This window comes from Lissotriton vulgaris, chromosome 4_1 (assembly GCF_964263255.1).
Source record: "Lissotriton vulgaris chromosome 4_1, aLisVul1.2, whole genome shotgun sequence".
Classification (NCBI taxonomy): Eukaryota; Metazoa; Chordata; class Amphibia; order Caudata; family Salamandridae; genus Lissotriton; species Lissotriton vulgaris.
Window position 1 is genome coordinate 966,998,782 of NC_141691.1, and position 24,231 is coordinate 967,023,012.

Consider the following 24,231-nt stretch of genomic DNA (forward strand, 5'->3'; position numbering starts at 1 on the left):
GACATTAGCTCCATTCCAATCTCTACATTTCTGTAATTAATCTGTCCTGAGCAAGGCTAAAGACGAAAAGGGCAACTGGGCCTTTTCTGTTTCTATGTTTTCACTGTTTTCAAATATGCAAAAAAAACAGTGTTTACTTTTTGTAATACAACTGTTTCTAATATTGTTGCTGGGACAATCACTCAATGTGCCTGGAAGCAGTTTATCACCTTGGAACTTTTCAAAGTTTATAGTGGGATTATAAAGGCACATTGGAGTTCAGTGTATATATTCTATAAGTAAGCTTCCCGTCTGCACAAATAAGTGTGCAGCGTCTACAATAGCACACTCGCCAAGTTGTGGAAAAGCTTTGGCAATGCAATAGGTCTCGCATTCACGCAAGTTTAAGCTATTGGCATTGTAAATGACAATGCCTTTTAATTATGTTTTAAAAAGCAAAACAAAAATAAAAGGCAATGTCATTTACAATGCCAATAGCTCAAACTCGCTTAAATGCTAGACCTATTGCATTGCAAATGCTTGTTGTCATAGGTTTCCATTATGCCACGGGTGCACCTCATATGTCAACGCTAACATTTTTGCATTTATACTATCCATATGCCACAAGTAACCATTATTAAAAAAAATTACCTCTTTTTGCCAGGGTCAGAATTTTGTCATGGTTGCTACCCTCCCATATGTATTGTTTACTTCCTTTATGTGAGAAAGTACCTCCAATGTGCTAGTACCATCATTTTGTGTGCCCCCAGGCTGAGAATTTCTTCAAGTATACCAGCAGTTTTCCATGTGTGCCCCATATGCAATAATTACCTCTAGTATGCCAGTACCTGTATATTACCATGAGTGCCTATTGAAGAATTACTGCAAGTGCCAATACTTTGTCACAGGTGTCTGTAATGTTAAGAATTTTCTCAAGTATGCCAGCACCAATATTATGCGATGGGTGTTTCTGTAAGACAAGAATTACCTTCAGTATGCCAGGGACAATGACAAACTCACAACCATGATACCACATTCTCACTCAAGTCACTCATTCACACTCTCCAACACGCTCTTAAACAAATTCATTCATTCTTACTTGCAGTCACTCCTAATCTTGATCATTAATTGTCACTCACAACCTTTTACTGACTCACTCACACACACATGCTTACAGATAGATATAGATAATCACATACTCTGTCACAAACACACTCTCACCTACAAACACGCACACGTTTATTTAAAATACGTTTCTTATTTACCTAAGCTTGCACCAGAGCCCTTTCCAGCTCATTGTGCTCCAATTTTTGTTACACGAATGGTAAATATTAGAATATTATTAATATTATTCACTATCAGTGTAATAATTTGAAAACATGGAGTGTACATTCGCCCAAGTGTTTTGGTGCTGATTTTGCCACCTGTGAGGCAGTGGGCGCACATGCGGTTGCAAGGGGCAAGCCAGCTAGACCACTTTGTATCACCAAAAGACAATCGTTCTGGTCCTGGGCTTCCATGTAACAACTAAGATCCTCATTTCCCAATCCCTGGGCACTCCTCCCACCCCCAAGGAAAGTGTCAAGAGCCTAGGAGTGTGGCTGGACAGCAAGCTGTCCTTTTCCACCCAGGCTACCAAGCTGTCCGCCACCTGCTTCGGCATCCTCAAAACTCTAAGGAAGGTCCTTCCACTTCTGCCTCCAGAAGCCAAGAAACTAGCAGTCCAAGGCCTTATACAGTCCCGCCTTGACTCAAACAATGCTCTATACGTGGGGGCTCCCGAGATGACTCTCCGGAAGCTCCAGATAGTGCAAAACTGCGCAGCACGCACCCTGTTAAAGATTCCACGAGCCCAGTCAGCCAGACCTGCACTGAAAAGTCTTCACTGGCTGCCAGTTAAACACAGAGTGTCGTTCAAGGCGTTGTGCATCGCACACCGGGCATTCTGGAACACAGGACCCGCTATTAACAGCAAGCTTATCATTCCCTACCACCCAAACAGGAATCTCCGCTCCTCTGAGGCTCTCCTGGTAGTGGTTCCTCGAGTGAAGAGAGCCAGATCCGGGGGTAGGCTGTTCTCATTGAACACCGCTAAACTATGGAACACCCTCCCCCTCTCACTCCGTTCCAACCCGGACCTGCTGTCATTCCGCAAAAAGCTGAAGACGTTACTATTCACCCAAGCCCCCGAGCTCTAAGGCGTCACGTCACCTGTCCCCTCGATTCTTACCCCCAGCGCTTGGACGCCCCCGGGCAGCAACCGCGCTCAATAAATCTATTTCCATTCCATTCCATTCCATTTTGTGCAGATTAAAATTTCCATTGGTGACTATAAGGTTCATAGAGATAATATGGGCTAGTCACATTTTCCCCTGATCCTAGAACTGTTCGAAACTGTTGAAAACTCCAGGGGAAACTAGAAAGAATAATAGGGAATTGGGGGAGAATTGGCCATAGATTACCAGTTCATCTGATAATTATCACTTTTTTGGGGAACCTCGGGGTACCACCCAAACTCTCTGCTAACCCTGCACCCCAGGAGATAACCGGACTCCCGGTCATGTTACTGTTCAAGGGTGCAGACTTACTGATAATGAAACAGTGAATGAATTCTTATAAGGGAAGCCTTGATTCAATTCACTTGAACTAATCTGAAAGGCATACCCTAGAACAGTGGTTTGTTGTGACTGGAAACATGACATCCCAACCACTGCCACGGCAAAGAACAAGTGCTCTTATATACTTGCTTGGTGTCAAGCTGCTGCACTTAAATACATTTCATGAAGATTAAAAGAAAGATATTATGCAGAATGGCCAAAAAAGACTCGAAAGTATGTGAAGCACTGGTCTGGCATTTTGCACTATATTTTAGTAAGAAATGAATGACACACAGACACATTTCCTGCTACTTAAATAGTGCAAAATAGCATGTGACGTGAACAACAGCTGCTTGCGTTTTGTTCGTATTTCTGTGCTCCTACAATAGGATTTTTACTTAAATCACATCCGAGTTACCTAGCGTGGCATAATCATGTAATCTCAGGCAGTACGCGTAACCAGCATAACATGCTATGTGTTGCCTGTACATCGTCTGTTTCGGAGGTGATGTGTTTTGAATTGCGTCTGTCTATGTTAATTAATTTCAGCACCATTGGTGTTTGTGTGACAAATATGTACTGGTGTTGCCTATATATTATTTGATAGACGAGTGGGTTGTTTGCACTTCTGTTGCTTTTCCACTGCGTTTTCATTACGTTCCATTTTCAAGAAACAAGGGAACCCTGGAAGTCAAAAGGACCTAGGGTGCAAGTATGTTTTTTTACAGGGGTTATATCCAGCAATAACACACAGAGATAAAATGATGTCTTATATTTTTGAATTCCAAATGGAGATTTATCAGTTTATTTTTTCAAGCAATATATGAGAACCGTAGAAGTGGGACAATATGGAGCAGAAAAAAGAAGTCATGGGACTTCCAGAACTCGGGCATTACACAACATGTGGCTGAAGTAATACAACAAATGAGCCACAATTACAAAGTACATTTGCTCATTTAAAATAAGTGAACATGGCAAGTTAAGTTACTCAAGTCGAAGACGTTTCAATCAATACTAGGGTAGGTGGATCATTATCAGTACACAACGAGTTACACATTAATCATTGCCTGTATATTGCCTGTTTGGTAGGTGTGTGTGTGCTGCACTAGTGCTGCTCATACAGTGCCTGTTCTGCCTGTCCCGTTCTGTGTGCGTAGGAAAGTAGCTTGGCTGCTAAATATGGTGTACCTGGTATGTGTGTGAGAGAGAATCCGCTTATGCTTTATTTTGGGCCTGATTAATATTCCGTCCACCATATTACATTTCCATTATACCCTATGGAACTTGTAATATGGTGGACGGAATATCCGTCACGTATGTGATGGAGTATCCTATCCGCCAACATCGTAATTGGGTCCTAGGTCTTTTCCTACTGTGACTGTGTCTGGTGCGTTTGTAATCGTTTAGCATGGAGATCATTTTTGTTTGTATGTATCAGGCCACAAATACCTAGACCTTATCGTAACACTAAAGTCATGTATTAAACCATTGATATGATACTACTAACACAAATGGCTGGTGTGTGCAAGTTTGGCCTCTATTTGAACGTTTTCAGTTATGAAAACTTAAAGACCGTTTTAAATTAGTTTTGTTCCTCAAACATTTGGTGATAATTTCCGGAGTGTCTGGTAGCAGTTGACGCTTATATCAGTTTGAAATAGACTGATATCTTACGCAATTCTGTGTTCACATGTTTTGTAAGAATATGCAAATTAGATTCTGAATGGATTTGCTGGAAGATGAGTGGAAAATCAACTTCTGCAACCTTGCCGGGCTTTTGAGACACAGATGGGAATTTCATGTGAAATGTGGCATTAGAAAGTTGGCCTCACAGATACACGCAACCATCCGCTCTCAAAGAAAACTCTCAAGGTGCTATTTTAGGCCAGGGGTATCCAGCGGAGGTCTAGGATTTACATAGTATTATAATTTGTCATATTCAAAATCTAGAATGGATCCACACCTCCATTGGGCAGCACTATTTTAAACCCTGGCATGCCATTTGACGTTGTGTCCGTAACCTGCCCCATAATGATAAATACTTGGGTATTCTACTGTGAGTTTACACCGGTTATTTTTGGCGTGGGAGATTGGCTAACTAAGAATAAGCCAGTAGAACCTTGCCTTTAGCGTCGGTTTGGGCTTTCAAGAACGCCCTGCATCCTCCCTATATGATGCACCGCATGGAATGAGACGAAACGTATCCCAGAAAAATGTTTGCAGGGTATGTCTTAACTTGCAGCTGTTACTATTGATTATCTCAAGACAGGCTAATTGGGTTGTTAGAAAACGCCAGGATTATGTTGGAGAAAATGAACATTTGTTCGATTACATTTTCTTTTGTGCTAGGATTACTGCCGTAAATGCTTTGTTATGGTCTTTACAGCTGCAGCACCACCTTTAGTTTTTACCTGTTGATATTAAATATGAAAACATGCAATTCTGAATCTTTTCACAGCTGTTATGGTAGAGTATTTAGCAGATAAATGTGATAGTTAAAGATGATGGGGCCTTACGGCACTAAGAAGTGTTTGAGTTTGTGTTAGGACCTCAGGCTCCAGTTCCTTTTACCAGCTTGCACTTGGTTCATGAAGGGTTTTGTTTGATAGGCCCGCAAGTGATTTACCGATCCACATGCGGAATGACGAGCAACAATATGTTTCATGCTTTTTGGCTTTTGTTTTTTACGAATTTGCACTATTCCGTTGTTTATATTATTTGAGCAACAATATGTGGCAGTTAGTGCGTTTTTTTAAATTCAAATCGGTTCCTGTCATTATGCACTACTGCTTATATTTTGTGAGAGTTTCAAGTATATGAAACCAATGTAGCTGAGCGATTTGCAGAAGAAAGTGCCACGGATGGGACGAAATAGAGTTTTCAGTTCTTGAGAAAAAGAGAAGTTATTCAGAAAGTTCCAGAAATAGGTAAGTAAACATGAGAGGCCAAGCTTGCAGCCTCTTGGCATTGAGTGGTTCCCCGTTCACGGCTTGAGTTAGTATTTGCACCTGAGTTTTTTTTCTTCTTATTTTCATTCTACATGTTTACACACTTAATTGATTTGTATGTTTTAAAAAGCAAAAAGGAATCATCTAGCCTCATTAATAACTGTGCTTTTATCTACCAAGTAAAAATTACTTTGGCGGATGCTAGTGTTGTGATTTCTTAAGTGTTATCGTATTCACCGAGACTTCAGTTGGTGCTCGGCCATCACCAATCCACTTGCTCACTTTCTAGCATACGTTGCCTAAATCATTTACTCCAAAAATGATAAGCACTCATAAAAGGAAGGCCACAATATTTTACAGTTGAATACACACCACTGGGGAGGCGACTTTGTGCCGAACAACAAAACTTGAGATTTATTATACATCACAGAGTCTGAAGGCAACTATTGGAACTTCCTGTCCAAACTCCACACAAGTGATTTTTGTAGCTTTCTGTAAAAAGCTTTATGTTGTCAGGCTGCAAAACAAGTCACTCGTGCAGCTATTTTAGGAGCTAACTGCTTTAATGGTTGGAAAGTGGTCCTTAATTTCCACCCAGTGCGTTTCTCGTTTAAACCATTTCTGTCTGTAATTGTTTCCATTACTTTATTGACTTTCATGTTGAAAACCTACTTTTCGAAATATGCATAATCAAGAACGCACTTATAGCCAGTTTTTGAGCATGAACATACTGAAATTCGTATATCTCCCTACTTGTCCCTCAATTCAGGAACACAAACTGTGTTCTTGTTCTTGATACATCTTGAAAGTACCCATCCTCTTTGGTGGTCTGTGTCATTTGTTCCACAAACATTTTTAAATTCATGATATAGAATTGTTTCTATGACCATGAGAGGTCTGACATCTTTAGACCAGCATGTGCTCTGTGACATGGTTATTTGGGAGATCACAGACCAGCAAACATCCTGATATCATATATATTTTGTGGTGGAGGGCGAGCTCTCCTTCTATTTTGTTTGTTTGCCCGTTTCTGTTTTTCAAACTTTATTTTGGATTCTCTCTGTTCTTAAATTTAACCAGCATTAGCAACACCAACAGGTCTTGATACCGTTGTAAGAGGTATTAGCTATGCCAATGTATTTTAGCGTAGAGTTGAGGGGTGTAAAGTGGAGGGGCAGAGAGTAGAGTAAAGGGGCATAGACATATTTGGCATAGAATGGAGTAGAATGTCAGAGTGGAAGGACATACATTAGAGGGTCGTTGAGTGGAGGGATGTAGAGTGTTGTGTCACAGAGTGGAGTATGGTGTTTTAGAGAGGAGTGGTGTGGAGTGTCGTAGAGTGGAGTCGCATAGAGTGGAATGGCCTAGAGTGGAGCGGCACAGAGAGGAGTAGAGTGGCATGGAGTGGCATAGCTTGAAATGTCTTGGAGTGTCATAGCTTGGAGTAGCCTAGAGTGGAAGGGCCTAGAGTGGAGAGGCGTACAATTGAGTAGAGTGTTGTGGAATGGAGTGGCGTGGCGTGGTGTGGAGTGGTGTAGAGTGGCATTGAGTGAAGGTGTATTGAATGGAGTGGCATGGATTAGAGTGACCTAGAGTGAAATGTCGTAGAGTGGAGTGGCACAGAGTGGAGTAGAGTGGAATGCTGTAGAGTAGCATAGAGTGAAATATCACGCAGTAACATTGAGTGGAGTAGCGTGAAGTGGGTAGAATGGAGTGGCGTAGAGTAGCATAAAGTGGAGTGGCATATAGTGTAGAAGCATTCTTATGGAGAAGTGTGGCTCACCAGTTAGAGGCGGCAGAAGCAGAGGTCGGCCCAGGACCAGGGTTCAATTCCCGACGCGGCAGGGTACGGAACCAATGTCAGCGGGCTCGATAATTCTCGCCTCGGTGCCTCTCTAACCATGGGTCCCACGCTGCAACTCTGGGCAATAGCTTGCTTAATCTCCACAACGGCCCCCTTGCTGCCGGGGATGCCTGGCTTCACCTTGGGGATGCCCAATAGGGACCATCTCACAGGGAAAGCCAGGACGGGTTCCCCAGCGGCACACAGCGCCAAGAAACCCCGGGGTGAACGTGCGCTCTACAAATTCATACTAACATAACATAACATAACATAACATAAAACATTGCAGCGTAAAGTGTTGCAGTGCGCAGTGTTGTGATGTAGAGTGTTGCGGCGTCAAGTGGAGGGGTATAGAGCGGAGTAGAGTGGCATAGTTTGGCATGTCATGGAGTGGCTTAACATGGATTATCCTACAGTGTTGCTGCCAATGTGAAGGGGTGTAATGCGGAGTTGAGTGTTGTAGTGTGGAGTGGAGTGGTGTAGAGATTTATAGAGTGGAGTCATATAGAGGGGAGTGGCGTGGATTAGAGTGACCTAGAGTGAAGTGTCAGAGTGGAATGGTACAGAGTGGAGTAGAGTGGAATGTTGTGGAGTGGCATAGAGTGATATGTCATGGAGAAGCGTTGAGTGGAGTAGCGAGCGGTGTGAAGAGGCGTAGAGTGGAGTGGTGAAGAGTGGAGTAGCATAGAGTGGAGTGGCATATAGTGTTGCAGCATAAAATGTTGCCCTTAGAGTTTTGCAGCATAAAGTGTTGCTGCGTCGAGCTTTGTATTGTAGAGTAGAGGGACACAGAGTGGAGCGACGCAGAGTGGAAAGGCGCAGAGTGGAATATAGAGTAGTAGCTTGAAGTGGCATAGAGTCTCGTGGAGTGGTGTAGAGGGGAGGGGTGTAGTGGGGCATTACCTGTCGTGGCATAGAGTGGATAGAGTGTCATAGAGAGGAGGGGTGTAGAGTGGAGAGTCGTAGAGTGGAGTGGCGTGGAGTACTGTGAAGTGGAGTAGAATGTCGTAGAGTAGATTAGAGTGGCATAGATTGGAATGTTGTGGATTGGCGTAGAGTGGAGTATCTTAGAGTGGAGTAGCATAGAGTGTTGCAGGTTATAGAGAGTCGTTGAGTAGAGTGTCTGGTGTAGAGAGGAGTAGACTGGTGTAGAGTGTCACAGAGTGACGTCATGTGGACTGGCGTAGACTGGAGTAGCATGGAGTACAGTGTCGTGGAGTGAAGTATGGTAGAGTGAATTGGTATAGAGTGGAATGTAATGGAGTAGCGTAGAGCAGAGTTACATAGAGTAGAATGTCAGTGGAGTGAAGTAACGTTGAGTGGCGTAGAGTGGTGTAGAGTGGAGTTGTTTATAGTGTTGCAGCCTAAAAAATTGCGCCATTGAGTTTTGAGATGTCGAGTTTTGGGACATAGAGTGTTGCATCATAGAGGGGAGGGGTGCCTATTGGAGTTGCATAGATTGGAGGGACATAGAGTGGAGAAAAGTGGAGTATAGTGTTGTAGCATGAAGTGCCATAGAGTGTTGTGGAGTGGCGTAGAGTGAGTAGCCTAGAATTGAGTGGCCTAGAATGAAGTGAATTGTAGTCTAGAGGGAAGTGTTGTAGAATGGAGTGGCATAGAGTGGAGTAAAGTGGCCTAGAGTGAAGTGGCATGGAGTGACATATAGTGTAATAGAGTTGCGTAGTGTGGAGTGGCGTAGAGTGGAATGTCAGAGTGGAGGGAAGTAGCATGGAGTAGCGTGGAGTGGTGTATAGTATTGCTGCATAAAATGTTGTAGTTAGAGTTTTGGGGCATAGTGGAGGGGCATATAGTGTTGCATCATAGAGGGGCGGGCGCTGAGTGGAGTGGCATAGAGTGTAAGGACATAGCATGAAGTGGCATAGAGTGGCATAGTGTGTTGTGGAATGGTGTAGCGTGGAATGGCCTAGAATGGAGTGAAGTAGCTTGGATCGGAGTGTTATGGAGTGTCGTGGAGTGGATTGGCTTGAAGTGAAGTGGCATAGAGTGATATAGAGTGTCAAAGAGTTGCGCAGCATGGAGTGGCATAGACTGGAGTAGAGTGCTGTAAAGTGAAGTGGATTAGAGTATCGTAAATTTGAGTATCATTGAATAGTGTAGATTTGAGTGGTAGAAAGAGTGGTATAGAGTGTAGTAGGGTGGTGTAGAGTGGAGTCACATAGAAAGGGGAGATGTAGAGTGGAGTGGCATAGATTGGAGCTTTGTGGAGTGGCGATAAGTAGAGTGGCGCACAGTGTTGTGTCGTAGAGTGGAGTGTCGTTAAGTGGTGAGACGTATAGTTGTGTAAAGTGTTGGAGTGGAGAGATGAAGAGTGGAGGGGCATAGAGTAAAGTAAAGTGTTGGAGTGCAGTGGCTTAGCATAGAGTGAATTAAAGTGTTAGAGGGGAGTGGCACAGAGTGTCGTAGAGTGGAGTGGCCTAAGGTGAAGTGTCTTAGTGGAGTATACTGGTGTGGAGTGGCATACAGTATTGTAGAGTATCATAGAGTGGAGTGGATTTGAGCCGAGTGGAGTGTCGTAGAGTGGAGCAACATAAAGTGGCATAGAGTAAGGTGGCACAGATTGGAATGGAATAGAGTGTCATAGAGAGAATTATCTTTTCATTGAGTAAAGTGGAATGGCATAGAGAACAGTAGGGTGGCGTAAAGTAGAGTGGCATAGAGTATTTTAGAGTGGACGGGTGTAGAGTTGAGTAGTGTGTTGTGGAGTATGCATGGTGTAATAGCACACAGCCATTACTGACACTATATTTTCAACTGAAATGACCACTACATTTGCACAGACATACTGTTTTACTAATCAACAATACAGCGCAAAAACACTAATGTTTTTCAAATGGCATTATCAAATGTATTGATTTGTTTTGATTGTATTAAAATATTGGTTTCCACCATACTTCAGAATTTCAAATAAATTGCTTCATTTATGCTTTCCTAATTAGGATATATTTTGAAATACTAGCACATGTAATTTACAGACATTTAGATTGTGCTGTGTGCTAGAAAAAATACCATCTTCCAGCCTTTCTTCAAACATAGCTATAGAGCTCGATTGTCGCATAAATCCTCTCACTTTAAAGTCAGATACAGAAAATAATGATACATGGACATATGTATCACGCTATTTTGCGTTAGCAAACGGGCTTATTCTCAGAATTGGCTCATTTGCAAAGTAGATAACCAGCTTTGTCCAAGCACAGGCGGGGGGAGGGGGATGACAAAGACGTGTGGTAGAGATAATTTAAGAAGGTATTTTATCAGTATACCTCTTAGCCTGGGATTGTTGGTTATTCGATAATAAGATGAGCTCGGATCCTTGCAAAACAGATCTATCTACTGATCATATTTATATACCTGGACCTACGAAGAAATCAATATAGTTATCACATCTCGCCTAAGCATTTCTTTCCCTCACCAACCGTACAAATATTCTGCTACTGCACAAGCTTTATTTACTGTTTTTTTCTTCAAAGTATTATTTTGTTACTCGGCATCGTGCTGTCACATTTTTCTGTTCACAAAAATATATCTTCTATTTTAAACCTGCAGCAAATGTCTGCGGTGAGTGTACTCTTGCGTTCGTGAAATTACCCAGCAGTTGCAATGACGTCTAACAGTGGGACTAAAAGTTCTCGCTTCGCTTGAAAATCGCCTCTGGGAACTCACCCCAAAGCAGCATCTTTCTTTCCAAGATGAAAGGCACCCACTCTCCTCCTAAGTGTGCCACACATAGGCATGTGGAACAGAAATTTACTGGGTCACTGAAACTGACTTAAATGGAGCGTTTCCTGAGGAAGAGCTGGGCAGCGGTTCCCCTGCCTTTACTTTGATTCAGCACCGAGCCTGAAAAGCATTTATGAGCGCGGGAAGTGTTACTACAGGAGTACTGTTTTACCTACTCTTGTATGTATGCCTTTGCGAATCGGCCGGAAGCATCCAACTCTCTGTTAGTAAAGGAGCAAAGGTGGCCGAGTCCTTTATGCGTCTAGTATTTGTATGTGAATATTCCCAGAATAGTCCCATTGTATACATTTTGGGGCCAATTCACAAAGGTATGTAAAACTATGTAAAAGAGGACGTTGGGAGTACTATATTACGTACTCTAAAATGCCTTTGTGAATAGGCCCCATTGAGTCAGGGAGAGCTCCAATGGATAGTGGGGGTTCTCAGGTACACAATTTTGCAATGAAAATGCGTCAGCATCTTCATTAAGGATGACTGGGTGTTTAGCACAAATGAATCGAAAGATCAGAGCTGGTTCCCGTTGCTGTGAGCCAAGCAGCGTTAATTTGTGGAAAAAATAAGTGCCGAAGCCCAAAATATTTCCCAGGAGGCCACAGCAGTTTTTATTAATACTTACACTTCCTGCTTTTATTGCCTCATGCCAATGTCAGTGCTACCTACTTACCATCACACTCCTACAAATGTGACATGATTAACTTTTTCTGGTCACACACAGCTGCAAGAATGGCCTGTGGGCGATGGCACTACTATTTCGACACTGTGGCATATTCCATCTTGCTGCAGTGTCTGAACAAAGCCGGGGTCACCCAGGAAGCACTGGGCTCGCTGAAAGCTTTCCTCACGAACCGCTGCTTCCAGGTTCAGAGAGGCATGTACCTCTCTGACAGCATAGCCTTAGAACAGGGGGTACCTCAGGGCTCTGCCCTGAGCCCCACCCTGTTCAATCTTTACATGGCCCCCCTGGTTGAAGTGGTTCAATCGTTCGGCATTGAATTAGTTTCATATGCCGACAATACCCAACTTCTCATCTCCCTGTCCCAAGCCCCCTCCATTGCTGCAGACAACTTTAAAACCTGCATGCAGGCTCTGGCAGGATGGATGACCCAGCACTGCCTGAAGCTAAATGGTACAAAAACGGAGGTTTTGGTAATTGGAGGCAGGGATACGAGCTGGACCAAGGAGTGGTGGCCATCATGTCTGGGGCCGTTACCCACTCCCTGCAAAGCAGCCACGAACCTGGGGATCTGGGTTGATCCCAGACTCTCCTATGACAGCCATGTGCACAAAGTGGTAGGGAAATGCTTCGGGGTTATGAAGACCCTGAACCGTACCCTAGACCTCCTCCCTCTTGAAGCCAGGCGCACTATGACCCAAGCTCTAGTGACCTCGAGGATAGACTATGGCAATGTGCTTCTGCTCGGAACAACGCAAAAAAACATCAGGAGACTCCAAGTACTCCAAAATACGGCAGCACGCCTAGTCCTTAGACTCCCAAAAAGAGCAGCCTCTAAACCAGCCCTAGCCACTCTGCATTGGCTTCCCATAAAAAGAGAGTCCTATTTAAAGCACTTCTAATGTGCTACAGGATCATCTCACACAAAGCTCCCCCCTACATGACTGATCTGGCTATCCCCTACGAGCCTAACAGAACTCTCCGCTCTGGGGGAACTGGATTGCTTAAAATTCCCCGCATCAAGAAAGCCAGAATGAGTGGTTGCTCTTTTCGTGTAATGGCTGCCAAAGAATGGAACTCTCTCCCCATGAGCATCAGACTAGCGAATTCAGAGACCATGTTCAGAAAACATCTGAAAACCCATCTGTTTTCTCTTTAATTTCCTCTCCTGGCCCTGACCTTTCTCCACAGCGCGGGGACACGCCGGGATGGCGTCACCATGCGCTTTACAAGGCCCTTTATTATTATTATTATTATTTCTTAGTGTGTTTTGCATTGTCAAACCACCTGCTGATGTTAAAAAATACCATGCCACTATGTAGTGAATAGTCATAAATACGTTCTTGGGCCTAGAAATAAGTGCAGGTGCCAATTACCGGCAAACACCTGCTCAAATTAAACACTGGAGGCAGATCTCAAGTCCATTTAGAGCTCCGACACTATTGTTTTGGTTGTCTGCTACTAACTTAAAACTACACATAGTTAGTACACTCATCAATCAGTCAATAAAATACGTGAGTGTGAACTTTTTCAACACCTTAGCGTAATTGCGTAATTGGATCATATGTTATTTTGAGGGTGTAATAAGTGCTTTATAACAGGCATATTCTTACGGCTGAGACAGCCAAGTCAGCCTGCACATAATGCTGTGATCCCATTGGGACAAATAGGGGAAGATGGTTACTGTTATGCCTAAAGCTTTGTCCATATTTTTGGTGAAGCATGTAAAGCAAAAGTATCAAATGAAGAAGGCGAACAAATGCAGAAGCAGAGTAAAGAGTAAGAAACCCATGCAAAGTCTTTGCATATCAACTTGATTTGCCGCACCGTCTTAGTTTAAAAAAAATATTTTGGCGACTGCAAATGTAAGCCACTTATAGCATACTGCAGAGAAATTGATATAACTACAGCTATCAGAAAAGCAATTTTAGTCTGTTGCTCCGGGTTACAGGCTGGCAATCACTGGCTGGGTTGTACCTCAACTTGTAAACATGAGGTGCTCATATGACCTCGATTGCTGACTTGTACTTAATGGCAGCTATCTCTGAAACAAATGTTCGGCACAGGCTTTTCATTAGTCAAGTCAAGAATAGTTTTATTCGACTGTTAAAAAGCAATCATAAAAGCATACATATTTTAAAATAATCATACATCAATTAATTTTACAAAGTCATCAAGTTAAAAAGTGGGAGAAATGGAATATAAAAACATATACAACAATTCAGAAATGGAGAAATTCCAACAAGGGGGCCAAACTATACATAAAGTGCTCTACATAATCACAGACTTTCTGTGATATACCACTTTTTTCAGAAAAACTGTAGTTATAGAAACCCCTCGTTAATTGTCCCTTTATTGTATTGGGGGGAACACATCATCACAAGGACAGGGCTTCAAGTCTCGCGACCAATCATTTACAGTTGGGAAGCTAACTAATCTATGAAAGATTCCCAACCTGAAGCGAGATAATAAGAATCTATCATAATTACCAGGAACACAAACCAAATAGGGTTGAATATTAAAAACAGTTAATATCAATTGGTGTTGCAGGACAGTTGGTTTTAAGATCTCCGTAGTTATTCTTACAGTGTCTAACAGAGTCAAGCCCTCTCTCCTCAAATCCTTTCTAGAAATGGCTGAGATGGTAAGAGGATTAAAGAAGTATTCAGGTTTGCCAAGATCCTTGAAGAACCTGAACACGTAGCTCAGCCATGGAATCCACATAGTCCCCTCAAGTTTAAAAATATCTGTCATGATATCCCTATTGAGTTTGGCTTCTTCTTTAGTCCACAGCCTGTGCCATAAAAGCACAGGCTCAAGCTTAATCAAATCAGATATAAAGGTAAGGCCTTGTTCTGCCTAGTTCTGCATGGCAGATATAATTTGAGGTACCACTAGGAACAGCACGTATGTATTTCAGGAAAGCGTTTTCCACTACCTGGATAGGAGTTGGGTCTGTAAAACCCCACACCCCACTCCCATAAATTGCAGCAGATACACATTTAGCTTTGAAGATCTTAATTAACTCAACAGGTGGTCTTTTACCCAACTTTTTAGCAAAAGATTTAAGGGCCGCAGTAGAATGTACCATCACCAATTTCTTGGCTGCTACTGCTTGCACCCATGTCTCATTCTGAGCAAATAGAATACCTAAATATGAGAAATGCTTAGCTACCTCGAGCTTCTGTACTGCAATAAAAATGGGCCTTTTGATCTTAATGTTCTTACCACAGCGCATAATGAATGTTTTAGAAGAGTTTACCCTTAACCCCAGATCTTTCATGAAAAGGGTGAAACTATCCACTGTGCACTGAAGACCCACTTGGGTACGAGACATCAGCACGTCTGCATACAAAAAGGCCAGGATTGGACAGCCGCCTACATATGGGGAATCTAAATTATCTCTGCACAAAGCTTCCTCCAAACCATTTATGTACAAATAATTAAAAAGGAATGGAGCCAGTACACAACCCTGCCTGACTCCACTCCTGATTGGGATTTTGGCAGTGCATTCCCCCGTCAGGCCATAACGAACACGAGCTGATGCGTTACTATAAAAACGCTTAAGAAAATAAATAATATTTTCATCAACACCCATTTGTCCCAGTAAGGACCACAACTTAGAATGAATCACACAATCAAATGCGGCAGAGAAGTCCACAAAGGCCAGAAATAAATTCCCTTTCTTGGCCCTTGTGTACTTCCCCACCAGCATCAGTAGGTTTAGGCCCTGTTCTATTGTTCCCAGACCAGACTGGAAACCGTATTGCAAATCTGATAGAATAGAATTATAAGCAGCCCAGTCCAAAAGACTGTCCAAAATTATCCGTGCAGCTACCTTTGTAAAATAATCCATCAGGGAGATAGGTCTATAACAACCCGGGTCGTGTCTATCCCCTTTTATATAAATGGGCACAATATAGACTCCACCCAGGTAGACAGGAAACCTGTAGTACAGCTTGCATTGAGCACCTGGACCAGAAGGGGAGTCCATAGAGGTAAAATAGACTTAAAAATGTCTATAGGGACGCAGTCCGGGCCCGGAGCCTTACCACCCTGACTGGCGTGAAGAGCTTTTTCCACCTCATCCATAGTAAACATCAGATGCCTTGAACTGGAGTGGGGTATAGGTGTACACAGGGAAAACAATGTTTTTTCTCCCTCGTACACCTTAGAAAAATGCCCAACCCAGTCTGCCTCTGGGATTGCTATCTCTATTTTTGGACCGGTTTCAACCACTAAAAAGGGGGTTCTAATAATCCTCCAGAAGCCGGCACTTTCATTATTTACAGAGGCTTCATGCAAGGCTTCCCAGGCCTCTGCTTTTAATGCATTCTTCCTATCTTTAACCGCTAACTTATATTCCTTTCTAAGTCTCCTCGCCTCCTCGATACTTCTTGGGTTTTTATGCAATACGTTCTTTAAAAGAGCATAGGCTTTAGTACACTCAGAATTGAACCATCCTCCCTGATCTCCATTAGTTTTCCACTGTCTCAAAAGAGAATTCCTTATCATATTAGTGATGGTTGAAAAGGATGCAAGGAGCGTGTCAGCAGTGGAATCTTCACCCATGCATATCGCAAGCTCAGGCTTACATTGGCTAATTACAGTGTTAACTATTTCTGTTTGATTAGCCATAGCCCATCGTAACTAATACCCATTCGTTCAGCCAATAGATAAAGTTTCTAAGGCTCTGGCTTTCCTAGAGTTACTCTTAGAGATATTCTTCGTAGGCAAAAGAATAGCCAGACAGAGCGGGAAGTGATCACTTAATGCATTATCTGAGACTTTAAACGAATTATTTCTATAGGCATGATTGTTAGTTGTAAGAACATAATCAAGCGTGGAGCAGCAACCCCTACCGTTAAATGTTGGAGGCAGGGAAAATGGCAGTGCACATATTTCATTTGCAAAACCGAGATCAAAATTACACAGCAAGTCATTGAGTTGATCACCCAAAGGGGAGTGGGTAAAATGTGATAGACACGAGCCCTCCTCCCATACCACACCACATCTATTCTTCTGCCATCTTACATAAGATGCAATTAAAATCTCCTACCCAGAGGACCATTGTGTCTTTCCGGTTGCTTACAACCTGAGAGGACAATACTTCAAACAATTTATTAATAACAGTTGAAACTTCACCCTGGGGAATATTATTGTAAAAATTAACCAGGGCAATCGCAGCATCAGAGTCCAATAGGAGTAACAGAAACTGAAAATAAGTGTCTTTGATGGGCTCTGAGGCTTCCTTTAAATTCAGCTTATTTGAGAGATAGACACTCCACCCACCCTTGGCTCTCCTGTGAATGACCTCAACTGCCAGGGTATGGTAGGTCTTGTGCCCATTCAAATGGACCGCTTCCCTGCTCCAAGTTTCCTGAAGACAGATCAAATCTTGATGCTGGATAAAATCCTGCCACAATGGATTATCAATTTTTGATTTAATTCCTGAGATATTCCAAGATAAAATATTGCATATCGAGAATTCAACAGGAATCAAAGCAGGAGATAGAGGCTTGAGGCCTTCCAGCGAAGACCCAGTCCCATTTGGGTGCTCCAAATCTGGATGAACCTCTTAGGCCACCTTACCCTCATTGGTGGCCTCAGTCCCAGTTTTACATATTTTCTCTATCCGATCATTAGTGATATCCTCCCGGATTAGTAGAGAGGTATAGTGGGCTGCTCCCCCAGATGAATTAATAGTAGGCTCCATTTGCAGTCAGTCAGTACTCTCTAAGCCACTTAGAGCCTCAAAAGGATTTGAAGTCGGAATACAATATCTTACTTTGGTTGGTCCCAATCGATTTTCCACTGAGGAATAAGGTCCTGGAAGCCTTCCGGAATACATGGGGCGATAAAAGAAACCCAAAGGTAGAATATTAATGAGTTGAGTATTAACTGCCCCATTAAAGGCCCCCTCAATGATGTTTCGTACCAAATGTGTAGATCTAAATGTTAAGATTACACAGTCTCCATTAAAAGATTTGGAAGAGGTACCTATCCAGCTCAATCTTCTGACCATTTTAAATTCTGAGAACAAGGCATTTTTAAATCCCATTCTTGAAGTTAGAAAATGAAGGGATTTGTTCCTCAGGGTCGAAGTGTTCAAACACGTTGGGAGGTAAAGCTGGGATATTGGCTCATACAACCGTGTATGGTGTAGCCTCTGGTGCCAAAGTTAAGGTAGGTAATGAATTAGCTAATTTGGCCCTTTGGCCATCCTGATCACTTCCTGTATGACGTTAGTGTTACCATTATCATTAGTTCGATTATTTAAGGCTGTTTGGTCTACTGCGCTGTTTACAGCGTTACCCCCTGAACATGTAGGTTCTGGTTTATCCTTAACCCCCCTAGTTTTATGCTGTACAGGGTTGGTCAAAACCCCACTTAAGATGGGTACAGATGAGGGCGCTAATGTCTTAGTGTAAGTTGTCTGAGTAGGATGGATGATTTTAGTCATCTGTTCCTCTATATTACCTACCCTAGTTTCAATTTTGGTAATTTTCAGACAGATAGGCCCCAGGAGTGTTGATAACAGAATCTCCATTCTTACCCAGAAACTTTCATCACCAACCTCAATCTTGACCGCTCTCGTTTGGGAAACAACATCAACTATCTGACCCTCACCCTTTTTCCCCTTTCATCCGTTTAAGTTTGGTACCGCTTTTCGTTGGGTGCGGCTACCCTTCCCCTTAAATTTATTTACAGGCAAATCTTCTTTATTAATGTGATTTTGTTTTCTTTTAGCTTTTTGCACTCTAGTACTTACAGGTGGGCTTTCAATATTTGACATGTCCGTTAATACAGGATCAGGGGTTAAAGGGACATCACTCCCCTCCTGCCCTACAGAATCATCAATTAAGAGAGGGGGCTCAGCACTTACATTCAGCTGCAGCATTGAAGGTGTTAAAGAAAGTCTACTAGGCAAGGAAGATGAATCAGGGGCCAAGTTATGCTGTATAGAGGGAATCTCATGATTCTGAGCACTTGGAAGCCCAACATTCGATGTCATAAGCATTGAGTCAAAAGAGTTTACCAAAGCTGAAGATGCATTTACAGATTTCAAGGGGGGGGAGCATACCAGTAGGGAGAGAGAGAGACGCCTCTCTGTATTTTCTGTGGCTGATGCAACTACCCCTATAGTCTTTTTCAACATTTTGTCTATAGCGGTAAAACTCGGAAGAGGAGTAGTTGTAGCTACTTTTTGCCTAGTGCTGGGACGAGACTGCGTAGGAATATTTTTACCCATATTCCTCAATAGGGAGGTCAATAAGTATCTAAATTGACAAGCTATTCAATTTGACAATCCCCACAATAGTTAAATAAAATACGAATAATACCACAAACAATGTGTCACTATACACGAAAAATCAAGTGTCCAAGCAAGGAGTCACTTTAACTGCACACCGAAACCTTAGTAGTTACATTTTACCGCAAGTTCTGAGGTCTCAGCGGTCAATGTCCTTGCATCCAGCCAAGGTGGATGGCCCTGCCCTGCCTCCTCCTGCCCCGGACGGCCACAGACGGTCCCGCCCTTGTCCCGGGCTTTTCCGGGGACGCTCCTGCGCAGCAGAAGAGATGGCTGGTTAAATGATGTCATTGGCAGTGGGCGGTGCTCAATCTCAGGTGCAAGTGTGGGCAGCCAAGGACTCCTGGAACTTGAAGTCCTTCAATCAAGAAACGAGCGTCACTCTGCGCGCCCCCAGTGTCCTTCTCAGCAGCAGGGAAAGAATCTCACAACCCCCCGAGAGCTCCGCGATGACGACCAGCACAACACCAAGGTATGCTGCGGCACCCGCGAAGCGGGTGCGGCGAGGTGTTTTAATGCGACTGTGCGGTGGGCGTTGCTCAATCCCAGGTGCAGGTGTAGGCAGCCAAGGACTCCTCGGACTTGAAGTCCTTCAATCAAGAAACGAGCGTCACTCTGCGCGCCCCCAGTGTCCTTCTCAGCAGCCGGGAAAGAATCTCACAGCCCCCAGAGAGCTCCGCTATGACGACCAGCACAACACCAAAGTACGCGGCGAGGTGTTTTAATGCGACTGTGGCGGTGGGTGTTGCTCAATCCCAGGTGCAGGTGTGGGCAGCCAAGGACTCCTGGGACTTGAAGTCCTTCAATCAAGAAACGAGCGTCACTCTGCGCGCCCCCAGTGTCCTTCTCAGCAGCAGGGAAAGAATCTCACAGCCCCCAGAGAGCTCCGCGATGACGACCAGCACAACACCAAAGTACGCTGCGGCACCCGCGAAGTGGGTGCAGTGAGGTGTTTTAATGCGACTGTGGCGGTGGGCGGTGCTCAATCCCAGGTGCAGGTGTGGGCAGCCAAGGACTCCTGGGACTTGAAGTCCTTCAATCAAAAAATGAGCATCACTCTGCGCGCCCCCAGTGTCCTTCTCGGCAGCAGGGAAAGAATCTCACTGCCCCAGAGAGCTCCGCGATGACGACCAGCACAACACCAAAGTACGCTGCGGCACCCATTAGTCTGATGCTTTAAATGCTCCTTGGTCTACAGATTCCCCATCACAGTTGGTAAGGCAAAGTATGGGGTTCCACACAATGCTTTATAGAGTGTATGGTCATCACCAGTGCTTAATTTTAGCCTACTGTTGCAGGCGGGGCCCATTTACACTCACTTTTTGGGGCCGGCTGTTATTCCCTCAAAATACTTTAACCCAGAGCATAAGCGGAGAAAAGCACAAAATGAGGAATAGAAACATTGAAATACAGTGACGAAGGAAGAAAGCAGGGCCAAAAAAAACAGTGAGGCTGGGTGTGTCTGGGGGTGGAGACTGAGAGTTTCTGGGGGTGGAGGTTGAGAGTCTCTGGGGGTGGAGGTGGAGGCTGAGAGTATCTGGGGTGGATGTAAGGTAATAAGGTGGAAACAAGACTAGCAGTCTTGGTATTCGGCAACTTGATCTTCTGTAGCGCCGGCCACGGGCTTCTGAGCAAAACTTTGGGCCCACAGAATCACTGGTCATCCCATAACATTGAGTCCCTTGTTAAAAGCAAATTATCCTTAGAGACCCGTACTCATTAGTCAAGTTACATCCAGGCCTATCTGAAGCTCTCTGAACAGCAATTACGAACAATTGAACCGTGTTGTCCTTAGGTTTGTACCTGAAGAGGCAAGTGCCTGAAATTCTGATTTGAAGGCTGCAAGAAATGCTGGCTTACCGAGCCCCAGATACATTTCCATGCATGAGGGACGGGCCTCACTGATGGTGCATTAAGCAGTGATATGACACATGTTAACAGCAATGTAGTGACTTATAGGGGCAAAGCAAACTTATGAGAATACGAAAGGGAACCTAGATGGAGATCGAACCGAAGCAACAGAATTACGAGTTCCCATGTTGCATTACATGCTTGCTGAATACTGGCCTTCCAGAGAAAACCGTTCACTCTGGTAGATTTGTATGAAACACAATAAGCTGTAAGTGAAGGCATTCAACTCCAGTTACAGTAATACCTTGTATGGAGAGTCATCATGCTTGTGGATTCACCTCCCAGTTGAGACCTTGGTGGTTTTCTCTTTTTCTGTGAGAACTAACCTTAGGTAAGGTCACATCTGTTGGTTCCACCTTGAAGGAACTCAAAGTGAAATCAGACAAGAGAGACCTTGACATTTGCAGAGGATTCAAGGGAACTTCATCATAGTTGTTATCTCTCTAGTGATGAGAGGCATTTGCCTGCACTTGGCTGTTAGAAAAAGGACTGTCATGAGGCCTCCAGAAGGTCAGGCTTGTATATCAAAAACTTGGGAGTGAATATGCGGAGAAAACCCAGAGCTACTCCATGCTATGAAGCTGGGGTCAAATTTACAGGGACACTTGGTGATTCACCCGCACAAACTATTTCACGATGCAGTAGTAACTGGTGGAAATGATGAGATGCTTGTCTGGGAGGTTTACAAAGAAGGCAGCAGCCGGCCTCGTGGGACACATGCATTTCATTTTGCCATTAGGTATTTATTCACTGTGTTTTGGACATCTCTTGTCACCTAGTGGCGACTTATATCATTAGATTGAGAGCTACTAAAATGTGAGCCTGTTCAGTGAAACCAATATATTGTGGGTGATTGCATCATCTTTCTCTATTTTTTTGAATGAATTAACATTTGTGCTTATTTATATTACTTACCTTTGGCATGGTAAGATCCCATGATGATGTTGTTATGATGCATTGCCACGCGATGTAATAGACTTGATGTAGTGGGGGTACGCACTTCAGAACCCTTACTGATAGTTCATAGTTAATACATTGACTTCATGTATAATAAGCATGACTATGTATGGTCACAGAGGGTGGCATGTATTTCAGTATCAAAAGGCGCATTTTCTATTTGTGATTTTAAAGGTACATTTTACTGCGGAGGAATACCGCAAACTCAACTGTGAAGTTAGGCTTGGAGTCCATACTGATTCTAACGTGATACAGAGCTCCTCAAATGAAACTATGATGTAAGCATCACTGTGGATAAAATTCTAATTTTTATTGTACATTCATCATTGCAGAAACCATATCATTTAAATTGAACATGTTTGTACCACTTGTGATTTAGGATATTTCTTGATGTTTTTTATCACTTTGATTCAAAACAGTGCATCCTCAAATCATGAAAGTTCAGTGTTGCAATAAATTTTCGAGAAATTAGATTTGGGTGACTTTAGCAGATTATGTTGGGTGACACAAACTTGAAGCACATGGCTGAATAAGTAAGTGGCGGTATGCTTGCTTCAAACTCTCTTCCATTCTCGAGCCTTAGAATTACTTTGAAATTTAGTCGCGAAACTGGATACTTTGTCTTAGCAGGAGATGTCCAACAGACCCAGTATGGTTTTAAGTGAGACCATCGTTCACAGTAATATTGTCTCACCTGAATATTGAGTCCTAAATATTGTTCAGACAAATTGCATGCCATTGGGTGTAGACTTTGCTGTAAGTGCGATATGAACTACTGATATTTTCCCATGTGTTTCATTCTAAGCTTGTCCAATTAATGAAGTACCTAATGTTTCCTTTCCTTTCAACATAATTACTTTGATTTCAAGTGTTAGTTTTACTTGGATCATCTATCTGGGATTTTTCAGTGTCTAGGATCAATCAGGATCCGCTGGATTAAGGAGCCACTCTCAGTGTAGTTTCTGTGACCCAGCTCTGGAGGTTTTATTGCTTCATTTCTAAGTCTTCACTCATAGATAACTTGGTTGGCACCATTCAACAACAGTGTGCGTCCTTTTCCTGACATTTGGTGCATCACCCATCAGTGATGGGCCTCGATCTACAATTAAGTCAGCTTCCACAATTTTTAAACAGATTAGGCCTGGAAAAGAGTCAGACATGAGAGTAAATAGCCCCTTACTCTCACATTCTAGTGCTAGGATTTTTTTGTAGTCTATGTAGAATCAGCCTGTGGGGAGAAACTATAGTAATATGATGATGTTATCATACAATATAGGACTGTTAAAGCTCAGACTGCTTCAGAGATACCATAGAGATAGGGCATATATACTAAATATAAGGGCATACAACTTTAGACGAAGATCACGTTTACTCTTCTATAGTTACTGTGTGTCTTTTTGCTGATTCTTGTCTCCTGAAGGGATTGACCTTTTCTTGATCAGCAAATGTTGTACATCAATATGTATTTGCTCATTTACAACTGAGATAATACAAAGAACATGAATCATGCAAGATATTGGACAAGCAGAACCTAATTTGAAATGGTCACTGTATCACAAAATTCATCTATTAGTTTATTAAAATCATAGAAGACAACAGCAAATCAAGTACACATAATTGATTATTGAACCAAAGCATTAATTTGGGACTTTGCTCAATTAGTGATCCTTTGATAAAAATGTATATGAATTGTCCAAAAGACGGTACAGATTTCTTGAGATTCCAAAGTTCTAGATACAGATTCCTTCTTGTAGGAACTACTTGCTCATCCCTGGTGGTTCCGAGGACAAAGTTCTCTAAAACTTTGCTTTCAAATATTCTATTAGACAGCATGCAGCCTAGAGTAACATGAAGCCATTGGGCAGTTAGTTATCTCTACAGTCAGCCAGGACGTTTCGCGCGACTAACCTCCAGCTTCTTGGGTGCTAATTAAAATTGTGCAATTGGTACAAGCTAGGAGAATTGGTAATGTTTAAGAATGTATTTTGTAAAAAAAACATCTTAACCAACATTTGGTAATTAGGATTGATAAGAAGAAAAGGCAGGTGGCAGGAAATCACTGATGCAAACACTCCATTTTAAGAATTGCTTTGTTCGGTGCTCTGCAGACAAATGGCTAAGTTTGTTACATTACTCTGCTAAGCCACTATAACCAATTTTGACACTAAGTTGCAAAGGTATATGAACATTGGTAAGAGAAGAGAGATTGGGGGGTGTTAAAACCAAATATGCTTCTGATTAGAAACTTGACT

General features: G+C 42.9%; 1 protein-coding gene across 5 annotated transcripts in view; it reads left to right on the forward strand.

Moving 5' to 3' along the window:
* The window catches only part of ZNF516 (zinc finger protein 516), a 324,879-nt gene that overhangs the window by 185,263 nt on the left and 115,385 nt on the right, over window positions 1-24,231 (forward strand). The window lies entirely within an intron of this gene.